This window comes from Cornus florida, unplaced genomic scaffold, assembly GCF_030987335.1.
Source record: "Cornus florida cultivar Cherokee Brave unplaced genomic scaffold, ASM3098733v1 CherokeeBrave_3.0.0_Hap2_Chr11, whole genome shotgun sequence".
NCBI classification, from domain to species: domain Eukaryota; kingdom Viridiplantae; phylum Streptophyta; class Magnoliopsida; order Cornales; family Cornaceae; genus Cornus; species Cornus florida.
The window spans coordinates 129,037,548-129,051,187 of NW_026775581.1; the positions used below are offsets into that span (position 1 = coordinate 129,037,548).

The following is a 13,640-nucleotide window of genomic DNA, read 5'->3' on the forward strand; positions in this document are numbered from 1 at the left end:
AGAAGTGTCAAATCTATTCTCTATGATTAACCATGCAGAATTAATTTCAAAACATTTCGGTTATTGTTAAAAGACCATCCATGCAGGAGCTTTACTTAAGCATTTTTATATAAACATGAAAAGAGGTGATTTGGGGGGGGGGGGGAGGGCGTTCAAGTAACTAGATGCAAGGCAAACAATGGAAACAATCTTGCAGCATCTCCTCAAAGAAAAAAAGACACAGAAAAATGATAAGAAGCTTCTTACGAGATTTCAACCTCCCAAGGAAACAATCATTATTCTTCACCTCGCCAACTCTCCAACATGCAAAAACATGTTTCTGTATATTGCATGAGTATGTTAGAAAAGAAAACTGTTTTAGTCATCTAGACAAGTTCATAACGGGCAGTCAAGCTAGTACACCTAGCACAAGTGCTGCACAACCCTCATTGAAACTGCGCGTGTAAAAAGGCAATGCCCGAAGCACAAAATACGCGAAATTACCTCATGAAAGAGAACCGCGAGTGAAGAATTGACACCCCCCCCAAAAAAAAAAAAAAAAAAAAAAAAAAACCAAAGGAAAGGAAGAAAGCACCGAGCATAGCAGAGAATAGCCTTTGCAAGAAACACTCGAAGCACAAACATTCATGAGTTCCGTAGTCTGTACCACAGCAACGCCTTTGCATGGAACCCTTTAGAGTAGAAAATTCATAAATTTTGTACCTTAGAAATGCTATAAATTATCGATAAGAACTTTAATTTCTTCCAAGAAATCAAAAGAGGAGGAAAAAGAAAGTACTCACGGTTCACGTCCAACTGGACGACAGTTACTCTAAAGAGTTCAGACTTTGTAATTTGTTAAACCACCAAAACTATCTCCAAGGTCATGCCTACAAGGAAACTAGACATGGAAAGAGAGAAGGATTAATGATGATTTTTTCAGCCCCTCTTCAGCAACAGTCAAATATCATGAATGATGTGTAAGGAGAGCTCTGAAAATAGAACAGCATCTGTATTTTTAGCTTTGTTCAGGTGTATATAATTTATAACAGAAACAAGAACACTACAGCGCCTTCAAAGAAGGTAACACAGACTAACAAATGTTGCGGAGACGGGATTTGAACCAGTGATCTCAAGGCTGACCTTGCAAACTACCAAACTGCTCTACCCCGTGCTCAAAGGAAGAACTGTAACCAAATTGAGATTCGACAACTAGATATACAAAAATCCTCAATTGAGGGTACCAACACTAACGCTCATAGACAATATATACGATAATATATGCAATTCAATTAGTAGCCTTTTCGTCAAAAAATTGCTTATCAAACCCAAATCACAAAACACCAACATTAACACTCATAGATAACAAATAAATTTTAGTGCCTCTCAAGGAAAAGGACTGACGTATTACCATAAAAGACGATGGGTTAAGGCTATCTGCAACATGGAATCACATACAAGAAAGTTGAGAACAGACAAGAAATCAGTAACCAAAACCCCGAATCAAAGGACATTCCGAAATACTACCACACGTTAGATTCACTAATTACAGAAATACAACGATCTAACAAGAAAGTTCACAGCAAGACCCACTCCATCAACCCTACAATTGAAATGAGGTCCCTGCAAAACAAGAAGCCATGAAGACATCAAGATACAGAAACGACATATTTGTCCATAAGTTAATAGAGACCTCAAGCAAAATAAGTGAAGATCCTAGAGCATTCCTATGATGAAACAATTGAATCATGATTAGAGTAGTGTTCTGACACATTTTAAGCCCAACAAATTTCAGTAATAAATCCTCTTATCAAATCTATGTCGGCAAGCAAAAGGAAAAATAAAAATGCAATTCAAAAAATAAAACAAACGTTACAGTAAATGAACAAGATTCACGTACAAACCATGCGGAAGGATGAGAATAAAAAGTTTCGCTGCTAATATGTCCATTTCCTTGTCATAAACCAACGCCAAAAAAATAGTGTAAAAATCAACTCTACAATTAAGAGATTAAACGCCAACAAGCGAAGCAAAAGGCAAACATAAGCAGCAGCCTCATGAAAAGATGGCAGAAACAAGATAGAATGTTCCGTGTTGCCCAAAATATATATAGACAAAAAAGTAATTTACCACATATGTAAACTAACAGAAACAAATGATCAAATCCCACACACAAACAAGAACACATTCATGGGTGTTTGACATAAATCGGAAATAAAGAAGAGAATACAGAGTTCATATAAGGCGCATCAAGTGCTCTAGAAATTTTGTTCAGCATTTTATATTCTGACATCGGTACAAACTGTGCTGTGTCTGGCCTATCAAGTCCCAAAAGAAACAAAAATATATAGACATACAGTCAAATCAGTTAAAACCTCAAATAAAAAAGCCATATCAACAAAGAAATTCCAACCTAAAAATAATATCATTTGGCTTCAAGGGAAAGAATATCATAATAAACGTAAGATAGGAATAACACAAACCTAAGAAATCACTTAACCGCAAAGTCCCATGCAAAAAGCTCCGAGAAACGTGGCTTTTCTGATTCATTGATCAACTAAAATAGTTTCTACCAAATGCTACACAAAATACGAGGCAAAAATAGTGATGGTCTGCTACCTGCTACTTGCATCTGGAATGGCAATCAGAAAGAAGAACTGTCCAAGAGCAATGATAATGCCTCTTCAGAACTCTCACTTCTATATTTCAATGACTACTGCATTAAATACATAATGTATTAATGTCAGCAATTGAGTCAACAAAAAATGTCTATAAATTGCCACATTCTGGCAACAAAGACTAGTGTTTTATATATATTAATAAATATATATTATATGCATAAGAACTCATCAAATGAAATGGCCTAATCACCTTTCATGGTATGGTGGAAAACCTCAATGAAATCAATAATCCAAGACTTCAGCTCAATCCAAACAGGATAAAAAAACATAATAAACAGACACGATTGCACAGCAATGTCAACCTTGAAAACCCAACATCTATCTGCTTCACGAAGAACTATATCACCATCAAGATAAAAACAAACAATACACATGGATAAAATCATTATTGCAAAACAATATAAGATAGGAATAACAACACGCGAGAGTAAAGTAAAATAAAATGAGACAGAAAAACATCAGTGTCACGCATATCACTATGAGCAAACAATATATTTAACTGTACGAATAACAAAAATATTCAGAGAGTGGTATGGACGCCAGAAGAAGTTGACTTGCATATGTAAACTAAACAACTTGTTGCTGAGTGACATCAAATAGATTAAATCAAACTAGAAGAATTAAAAATAAAAGAATAATGAGCAAACATACTTTGTTAGATCCGCAAAGTGTTTTCTACCAAATACTACATTAAATTCAAGGCAATGAATCCTACAAGAATCAATCATAAACTATAAGAACTCGTTTAAAGATTAAATCATCTTGGAAATAATGGATAATCATAGGTTCATAAATATAAAGATTAAATCATTTTATATAGGAGGAAAAAAAATTGCGTATCAATTTGTGATTAATAACTTAATCATTAATTCAACAAAAACTACCAAAGCAATTTGTGATTTATAACTTAATCATTAATTCAACAAAAACTACCAAAGCAGCCAAGAACGGCATTTCAAAAAATTCTTAGTTATCATCAAATGGTTAGAAAACACCTCCCCAAGAGATAGAGAGTTCACATCCTCATCGAGGGTATCATTTGTGCACCTCATATGTAATCACAGGAGATATGTACGTGTGTTTGTGAGTTTTTATGTGTGTGTATACAATAAAAGAGAGTAAAATGATCGCTTCACTCCGCTCTCAATTATTTGTAAATTATTTTCAGCAATCTACTTGGGCCGTAGCTAGGGTAAGACAACTGATCTTATTTAAACATGGGCACAACTGTTCATACCAAGTTCACAAAATCATTAATAAAAGCAATAATATCAAAATTGCAGAGATTTCACAAAAAGGCTTCCATTGTTGAGGAATTTCTAGCAAAGAAAGCCAAGCTGCTTATCAATAAGAATGAGGCAGACAGTTAATATTCCACTAAAGTATTAATAAGATAAACAGCTCAAGGAAAGGTATTCTATATAAGTAGGCCTGGCTTTGGTTCACCTGCATGTCCTACTTCCCTCCAAGTAATAGAAAATCTGGATTATCAGCATATCTTTCTAGCCCGAAGCTTCATCAGATGAGATGACGAGGGTTTGGCTTGAAGCTTCTATCTGTATGCTGGGTCGGTGATTAGGTGATCCTGCTCTGTGCTTCCACTTGAGCGACTTTCCCTGAGCTCTAATGGTCGAGACTTTCTCTCTCTGATGTGGCCAAATCCGCAACTTTCAGTCTACAAGAAGCTGGCAGAACTGTAGCCATTGGACCACGAACACATCCATCTTTCCACAAAAGTTTGCAGGGCACACAAGATATGCTATATAGATAACTATGGAACAACTACCAAAACAATAAGAACTTACAAAAGTGAAAGCCTAAACAATATCCTTAACATAATTCTCATAATAGTGCAAACAGAAAATAGATATAGAAAGTAATAACCTGAAAAAGTCAATACTTTCTTCCAACCATTCAATTCCTTTTCCCTATGGTTTCGTCCATGTTGATTATCAAGTCACAAACCAACCATTGTTCCAACTGGCATGTCACAAAATAAAAAAATAAAAATGAAATCATGCTAGACATATATACCAAATTAAAATATAAAATACACTTTTTTATAAGTAAAATAGAAAAAATGCTTTCAAAATTTTTAAATAGGATCTTCACAACTACACATACAAAAAATCTCATCGTGGGGCGTCGGAAGACTCAATGGACTCCCATCAATTCCACCCCTTCCAAAACAATTTCTAGAGAATTTTAGCTTTGGAGTTTTTTAGCTTTAGAACTTGTGTTTTATGTGGAAGATATGCATGATGTGTGGAAGAATTACATCTTCTTGCAGCATGTCTTCACGAAAACAATTATTTATTAAAATAACTGCTTTAATTATAAATAATCATATTAATTCAGAAAGAATGATTGATAACCATTAGAAATAAATCTAAAAAGACACAACTCTTAAATATCAATTAGTTAGCAGCCAATTATTATTAAATAACAATTGTAATACACAACTAATAACCTAATTTTAAAAAGGTAACTCTTAAAACATAAAAATTCAAATAAATAATTTTTAAATTAAAAGATCTACTTTAAAATGTATATAAATTTTATAAATCCAATAAAGCTATAGATTTATAAAATAGTAATAATAATAGTTTAAATGTGTATAAATATTAAAATTTTATGCAACATTGCTACTGATCATTAAGATTGGCAAAGAGAGGGAAAGGATTCATCATTCACTTTTGAAACAGAAAAGAACGAATTTTAAAATGCAAATAAAAATAAATAATTCATAATTCATAAAATATTTATATAATTTCTTCTCATAGGATTTACAATATAAAATAACTAAAAAATAATAGAACAATAAACATTACACACTCGTTTCTTTGTTTTAATATTTTAAAGATCTCATCCCTCATCACTTGCAATGCTCTGATATTGTATCTCCTTCTGTAATGTGAGCACTTTAAAATTTTAAAAAGAAATAAAAAACTGCCATATGAATTTAAGATATAAATTTATGCACAGTAAAAGTACAAAATAATAAAAAATCCAAGATCTCATGTCATGAGAAACTCATCTTCATCTGTGATTCAATAGAGTTGTCTAGTTTCTTAAGATGGATAATGTTAATATATATTATGTATTATCAAAAATCATCCGAAACTCACAACGTAAAATTCTAATTACACATGAGAAACAGATTTCATCATTAACACCATTGGAAGAGAAATGAAATAATGAATATAAATAAATATTCTACATATATATTAACAAGAAACATACCTTCCAAAAAATAAGGTTGTGAGTTGCAATTTGCAATTGATGCATATGAACCAAATTATCACTCTCGTGTTTCAAAGTTGTTGAAACATTAGAAAAAAAACCTCTGACAAGGACTTTTTGCATAGAGATGTAAAAAGAGATATATAGTTTGCAACATGTGTTCAACTTAGACATCGTTTATAAGATATATAGAAAGAGAGATACGAATATAGGAAAAATCTCAATGTAAAACTGACATTATATAAGTTGTAACCAGCAGAGTTCTACAGTTGTGAAGTTTCAAACAACTTAAAACCGAAACGACACTTATAAAATATTGAAATCGAGTATATATTATTATTATACAAAAAGTGTATATAAAAAATACAAATAGAATATACTTTTATAGGATAAATAGATATATATATATACACACACAACAACAACAACTCAGTAGCTGAAATGGCCTGATTTCACAAATGATGCAACATGAAATGGTAGTCGATCATGCAAGAGTCCAGCTCAGACCAAACAGGAAATGCTTCCTTACCAACTATGCAGAAGTTTTCAGTTGAAAAAAAGAAGTTACTGCAGTAGGCTGAGTCAACAACTCAACAAACAGCTAGCACACAACTGCTGCAAGCAAACACCAGAAGGCTAAGCAGCACCACCAAGGATAAAAAAGGACAGCGGAGTTCTCACAGTGCAATGATGATGCCTCTTCAGAACTTAACAACATTAATCTGTCAATGACTGCAGCATTAAATACCTAATGACGTCAACTGAGGCAGCAAAAGATAACTGTAAATTGCCACGCTCTTGCAAAAAGACAAATAAATATCATATGTAAATATTTCATGGCTAAATATATCATGGCTCACACCCGGCAGCCTGACAACAGGAGTTCAGCCTTTGTAATTTTTTAAAACATAGAAATCGTGATATCCCTCCCCAAAAAAAGGGGAAAAAACATGTTAACAGACATCATTATACCAAAATTCCATATACAATAGAAAAGAAATAGAATACCCAACGCTGGATCAATTGGGGGGGTGGGGGGGAAGAAATCCCCTGCTCCATCTGTCCATACCCAAAACTGTCTCCAAGGTGGTTCATACCCATCTATTCAATCATTTTACTTCTTTTTGTTGCTAGATATCAAATTCGTACAAATCACCCCTTTGTTTCCCGGGCTAGTGAGTTACAAGCATCTATTACGATAATGACTCAAATAAAAAAAACTCGTAATTGGTATTTTTCTTATCCTCATATTTTGCAAAACTCATGAATCAAAAACTCGTAAATTGTATTTTTCTATCCACATAACTTACAAAAATGGAGTTGATATGCCAAACATCAATATATATATTTTTTTAATAAGTCCAAACATCAATATTGACCAAAGCAGACAGCTCCTATGCCAGGGTACCCTATCAGAGAAAGAGATGAGCTATAGACAAATACAGGGATGATAGATCAAAAAACACACAAAACAGAAAAAGGGGTGAAAGGGAAGAAAGAAAATATGACAAAAGACTCAGTCTAATCCTCATTATACATTCCAAATGTTGCTAAGTATTCTCAGACTAGGTAAAACATTAAAATTATGAAATTCAATCAACAATATAAAAAATACCAACCCTGTACTTGGAGTTGGGGTCATTGAATAAGAAGTGGCCCCATACAAATTGTGCTGCAACTCGGGCGGGTCGGGCGGGCTGGAGACTTAATTCGGGCTCAGCCCATGTACAAAATCTTTTGCCCGAGCCCGCCTAAAGCCCAATCCCAGCCACCCAAGCTCAGCCCATAATTAACTTCTCCTGCCCAAGCCCGCCCATAAGCCCACGCCTCTGTATTCAAAATGTAAAAAATAAGAAATTTGTGCAGCTATAAGGACTCGAACAGCATTCCTCCAAGAAAAATTCCAAACACACTACCAACTAAGCTATTATACACTTGTGAAATAACATAGTTGTAAAATAAATATACCATTTCCGGGCTCGGGCTGGGCTTCGGGCTTTATATAATATCAACCCAAGCTCAGCCCGAATTTAATTCGGACTCAGAATATCTAGCCCAAGCCCAGACCTAGAACAGAAAAACACTGCCCAAGCCCTGAAAATTTCGGGCTGGGCTCAGGTAAATTCGGGCTGGCCCAACCCGAGTTGCAGCCATACATACAACTATCCTACGTTTCTTCATTGTGTCTAGGGAGGGGGGAAATGCAAAGAAGTCTCAAATTTATGCTCTATGATTAACCATGCAGAATTAATATCAAAACGTTTTGGTTAACTGTTCATAGACCATCCATGAAGGAGCCTTACTTAAGCATCTTCATGTAAAAATGTAATAAACTACAAACAACTTCAAGGTGAAAGCAAGCAGTAATGCCAAAAAGGAAAAGAAGGGGAAAAAAACACTATCAAATAACTAGATGCAAGCAAACAATGGAAACAATCTGGCAGCAACTCCACAAAGAAAAAAAGAAACAGAAAAATGATAAGAAGTTCTTGCAAGATTTCAACCTCCCAAGGAAATAAATCATTATTCTTCGCCTCACCAACAACTCTCCAAAAAAATTCAGACTCGATGATTCGTTAAACCGCCAAATCTATCTCCAAGGTTGGGCCTACAAGGGAACTTGACATGGAAAGAGAGAAGATTCATAATGATTTTTTCAGCCCCTCTTTTAGGACAGTCTAAAATTATCAATCGTGTGTCTATATATATATATATATATATATATATATATATATATTTGTTCAGATGCATGTAATTAAACAGAAACAAGGGCAGTACAACACCTTCAAATACGGTTACACTGTCCAACCAAAAACAAGAAAGTAAAACTAGAAAAAGAAAACAGTCCATGTCAGAGGAACATGTATAAAAATAAATAAAAAAGAAAGAAATGACCCCACTGTGCCTTTCAAACTATTATATATGTTAAGATCATTTAATGGCAACAGCTGGCAAAACCTGAAAGAAACAAGACTGCAGAAGCAACTATCAAGGACCATTCAACAGTTAGCAAGATATAGCAGCAAAGAACGAAATATCCAATTTATTAGAAGCCAACCAAATTATATGTACATATTTTCCAGCAGTCATGAAAACTGCAAACAACAAAACCTACAATGACAATACCTTCTCCACGCATATTAAAACAGCAAACAACAAAACTTAGAAAAGTACCAACAACTCCTCCAGATAGAGTGGGCAAATGATGCAGCAATAACTATAGTTAAAACCAAACGGTAATATTGTCCTCGAGCTCATCAACGTTCATCAGAAAGATTAAGAATTGCTGCCAAATACACAACATTGTTGCATAAATTCTTACGATCAACATAAATAAATAAATGAAAATTGTAATGATAAGCAAATAGGAAAAGAAGACATTTCTTCACGTGAAAGGCAAGCATATTTAATTAATTAGTCATCGTGATAGGAGAAATAAAAACCAAGAATAAAATGAAAATGTGGCGGAGACCGGATTTGAACACGTGATCTCAAAGGGATGACCATGCAAACTACCAAACTGCTCTACTCCGCACTAAAGAGAATAAGTGAAAACCAATACACACACAAGGATTGAATGTAGCCCTCTACTATTCCGAGAATGATAAGCAAATAGGAAAAGAAGACGCTTCTTCACTTGAAAGGCAAGAATATTTAATGAATTAGTCATCATGATAGGAGAAATAAAAACCAAGAATAAAATGAAAATGTAGCGGAGACGGGATTTGAACCCATGATCTCAAGGTGATGACCTTGCAAGCTACCAAACTGCTCTACTCCGCACTAAAGAGAAGAAGTGAGAACTAATACACACACAAGGATTGAATGTACCCCTCTACTATTCCCATAATGATAAGCGTATAGGAAAAGACGCTGGTTCTTCACTTGAAAGGCAATAATATTTAATGAATTAGTCATCATGATAGGAGAAATAAAAACCAAGAATAAAATGAAAATGTAGCGGAGACAGGATTTGAACCCATGATCTCAAGGTGATGACCTTGCAAGCTACCAATCTTCTACAGAACTAATAATACACACAAAAGGATTGAATGTACCCCTCTACTATTCCGATAATTAGCAACGACCTTGCAAGCTAGCAAACTGCCACTCCACACTAAAGAGAACAGAACACTAAAGAGAAGAACAGAGAACTAATAGACAAACAAGGATTGAATGTACCCCTCTACTATTCCGATAATAAACAATTTGAAACAACAAATCCATGAAATTTACAATTCTCAAAATCAATCATTGGAATCTAATAGCCCTATCTTTCCCCCTGAAACCCTAGTCGCCTTCAATACAGTGATAATACACACAATGACCAACAATGAAATCACAAATAGATATCAAACACACAAGATTAATAGTAAACAATATAAAGAATCAAAATTAATTATACCGGTCAATGAGACACTTTTTTCTCAAATCTGTTTATAATCTCATTAAGAAAAATCAGAATATCAAATTCACCTTTGTTTGAAAAAGTACCACAGAAAATTTCCACCATGTATACATACACACATACATGTTCGAAGAACTAACTATACAAACATGATAAATTACCACTAACAATTCAAATGTGATAAATTCAAAAAATCAACGGACCAACTATATAGATACAGATTGAAGGGACTGAACATACAACTATTCATATTCAGATTTGTGTGTGTATGTGTACATAGATGTCTATAGAGATATAGAGAGAAGAAGGGGGAAACTGACCAAACCTCAGCTGTACATCTGCTTCATTATGAATGTCGATTTCCAGTGGCAATTAGAGTTAGGGAGTTGCAATTAGGGTTAGGGTTAGGGTATGGTTTGTAGTGAAGCGATGATGGCGGGTTGAGCATGCCGTAAACAGAAATCTGAACAATTGGGTCTGTGAACGAGCCGAAGAGGCATTTGGAGGGTAGAGAATAACAAATTGCGCCGGTGGAAGAGAGGAAGGAGAAGGTGCGTCGGCGATTGAAGATGAGAAGAGAGTGCTGTCCTAACTTCAGAAAACAAGATGAGAAGGGCCGAAGGTTGAACCGTTGAAGAAGAGAAACCCTTCCCGGCCCCACTGCTAGCTTAACGTAAAATCCTAAGATAAAAATTACTGCTACCAAACGGAGCCTCCAATACCGTATTTACATATGTTACGCATGCTTTCTTTTTAAGCTATATCTCTGCTGTTTTTTTAAGCTAACATTTTCTTTCTTTGTCAAGTAACAATTTTAATATAAAGGCGTCTTATTTTTAAAAAAATTAATAATTTATCATTATAAAAGTAATAGTTAAATATTGAAGGATTTGATTTTTTTTTAATGCTAATATTCCTTTTTTTTGTCCAAATAAAAAGTTTAGTGCACATCATATTCACTTTAATTTATTATTATTACATTTTAAAATTGATGATTTTGCACACGTGTTATCTAAATTTTATCATTTTATTATATTTAGTTTTTTAAAATTGATTTTGCATTTAGGTTACATAGAAAGGTAATAATAATAATAATAATAATAATTTATACCACTTAGAAAAGTGTGAGGATTTTTTTATTAAAATAAAATAATGGTAACGTAACCTAACACCAAACCTTACTATACCTTCAAAAATGTAGGTTCCCTCCATCATCACCAGTTCACCACCACCATCGATGTCATCTTATACGAAGCATGAACAAATCATTAATTACATAGTGAGAGCGAAGTTATGTTAATTTATCAATGAAATTCGAATAACAAAGTAGAACTGATAAAGTGATGAGAAGGGTATGATGGTTATTAATTAAAATATGTAATGTCTCTAATCTATGAATCACGGATACTTACCGGTACCACACGTTCAAAAAAACATAAGATATGGACATGGCGGGGATATGCCTATAAAATAATATATATATATTCAAAATCCTAAATACTATAAATCTAACCTCCCCAAAAAAATAATGCAATAAAAGAAATACTTCAATTAATTAAGAACAAAACAAAATTATCAACAACTTTACCATTTACATTTTACACACATCCACAAATATAGTTGTTCTGATGTTTCTCTAAATTTCTTGCTACAGTCTAAAAATTTATTTAATTCCAGTACTGAGATGAATGAATCAAATAAAAAAATAAACATAATGGAATCATAAAATTTAATAAAATAAGAAGTTCAGAATCTTAGACAAAAGAGTTAAAAGAGTTAAACTTCTAAAATTACATTTAATACCCTATTTTTCTTTTAAAAAATTACAAATTATACCTCGTCGTGTTCGGTATGTATCCTACGCGTGTTTGAACCGTATCCACCCCTTATTCAATAAAAAATAATTTTGCACACTTCACAGAAGTGTTGAACACGTGTTCGAGTTTCGGACACGCGTGTCCGACATTGATACGGAATCCCTGGGAGGGGTGTCTGTACTTCATTGTCTCTAACTAATGCATCTTATTTTACCAAAAAAAAATATATATATATTATGCTATTTTATCCAAAAACTCAAGTGAGAGGGGTAATATTGATTTTTTGTAAATAATTCTAGAGGAGCAAATGTAATATTTTGTAAGTGTGTGTGTGTGTGTACACACACACATATATCAAAACTACAAAAGTGGTAGGTCAAAATAATTAGGGAGCAACACCCCCGCGCGAGTTTTCCATGGGTCCGTTCGCGTTGATCAATCTTTATAACTTAATATCACATTAATTTCTACCACCTTCTCTATTTCAAACACAATAGGGCTATTTATTATACTATTTTTTCTCAATTTAACATTATTTTTCAAAATACCAAGGGAAAAAGAAAAACTAGAGATAGTATAATACTTATGATATAAATTTACTGTGTTTTTCTTACATATGATACAAAGAGTTGGACTTTAGGCAAAAGCATGTAACAAAAGCATTAAAACTAGAAACAGAAAAATTTACCCAAAAAAAAGAAAAGAAAAGAAAAGAAAAGAAAAACTAGCCTGAATTATTTTAAGTTAGAGATTGGAAGATAATTAAATTAAATTGTGTATAAAAGTAAAAAAATAAAAATCACGTGACGGATACATATCACTCTTTATTGAAAAGATAATTGATGACAAGATAATCGATAAAAGAGGTAATGAGACGAATTGATGGTGGGTGACGTGGATTAGTGGAATAGGGAAGGAATATATCTATCTATATATAGTTACTAGAGACACATCCAAGGATTACTGACAAATAATGAATTGATATTATTGCGACTTATATATTCTAATATTCTATAATAATAATATTTTACCCAAATAATTAATTATAACCGTTTCTTCTTTCCTTCTCTCTCTTCGTTCTCCCTTCCACCTCTTGCCGCCCCAACACCAGCCGCCCTTCACCCTTCTTAATTCTTTCTTCTTTCTTCTTTCTGTACACATATTGTACACACACACACACACACGTATACATCCACACACACAAGAATAAGAAGAATATAGTGGTCGGTAAATTATAATTGAGAAAAAGGTGTAGTATCCAAAATGTGCATATAAATATGAGAAAAAGGAAGTTCAATGTATGTAAGTTAAGAGGCCACTTTACTGATACAATATTACAGGATCCAAAATGTGCATATAAATAAGAGTCAGGGTAAAAAAACACCTCTAGACTATAATATTTGTGCAAATAAATTCAATTTATAAAAATATAAATTGAAAAAAGGCTTGGGCAACACATTTTATAATATATATATAATATTTTGTTAAATTAATAAAAAAGGGTTTGGCCAT

General features: G+C 33.4%; 1 long non-coding RNA gene across 7 annotated transcripts; it reads right to left on the reverse strand.

Annotated features, from left to right (window-relative positions):
• Positions 1–266: 266 nt before the first annotated feature.
• LOC132285013 (uncharacterized) lies at positions 267–11,019 on the reverse strand. Of its 7 annotated transcripts, none has more exons than XR_009472417.1 (6): positions 10,632–11,019; positions 6,433–9,189; positions 4,545–4,640; positions 2,851–4,442; positions 2,599–2,695; positions 267–1,602 (listed from the first exon to the last, which is right to left on the reverse strand). It is a non-coding gene; the product is annotated as an uncharacterized LOC132285013 (long non-coding RNA). The 7 variants fall into 7 exon arrangements; XR_009472416.1 differs by having other exon boundaries at positions 2,851–2,997; positions 4,107–4,640; XR_009472412.1 differs by having other exon boundaries at positions 269–1,602; positions 2,851–2,982; positions 4,107–4,640.
• Between the last annotated feature and the right edge of the window lie 2,621 nt (positions 11,020–13,640).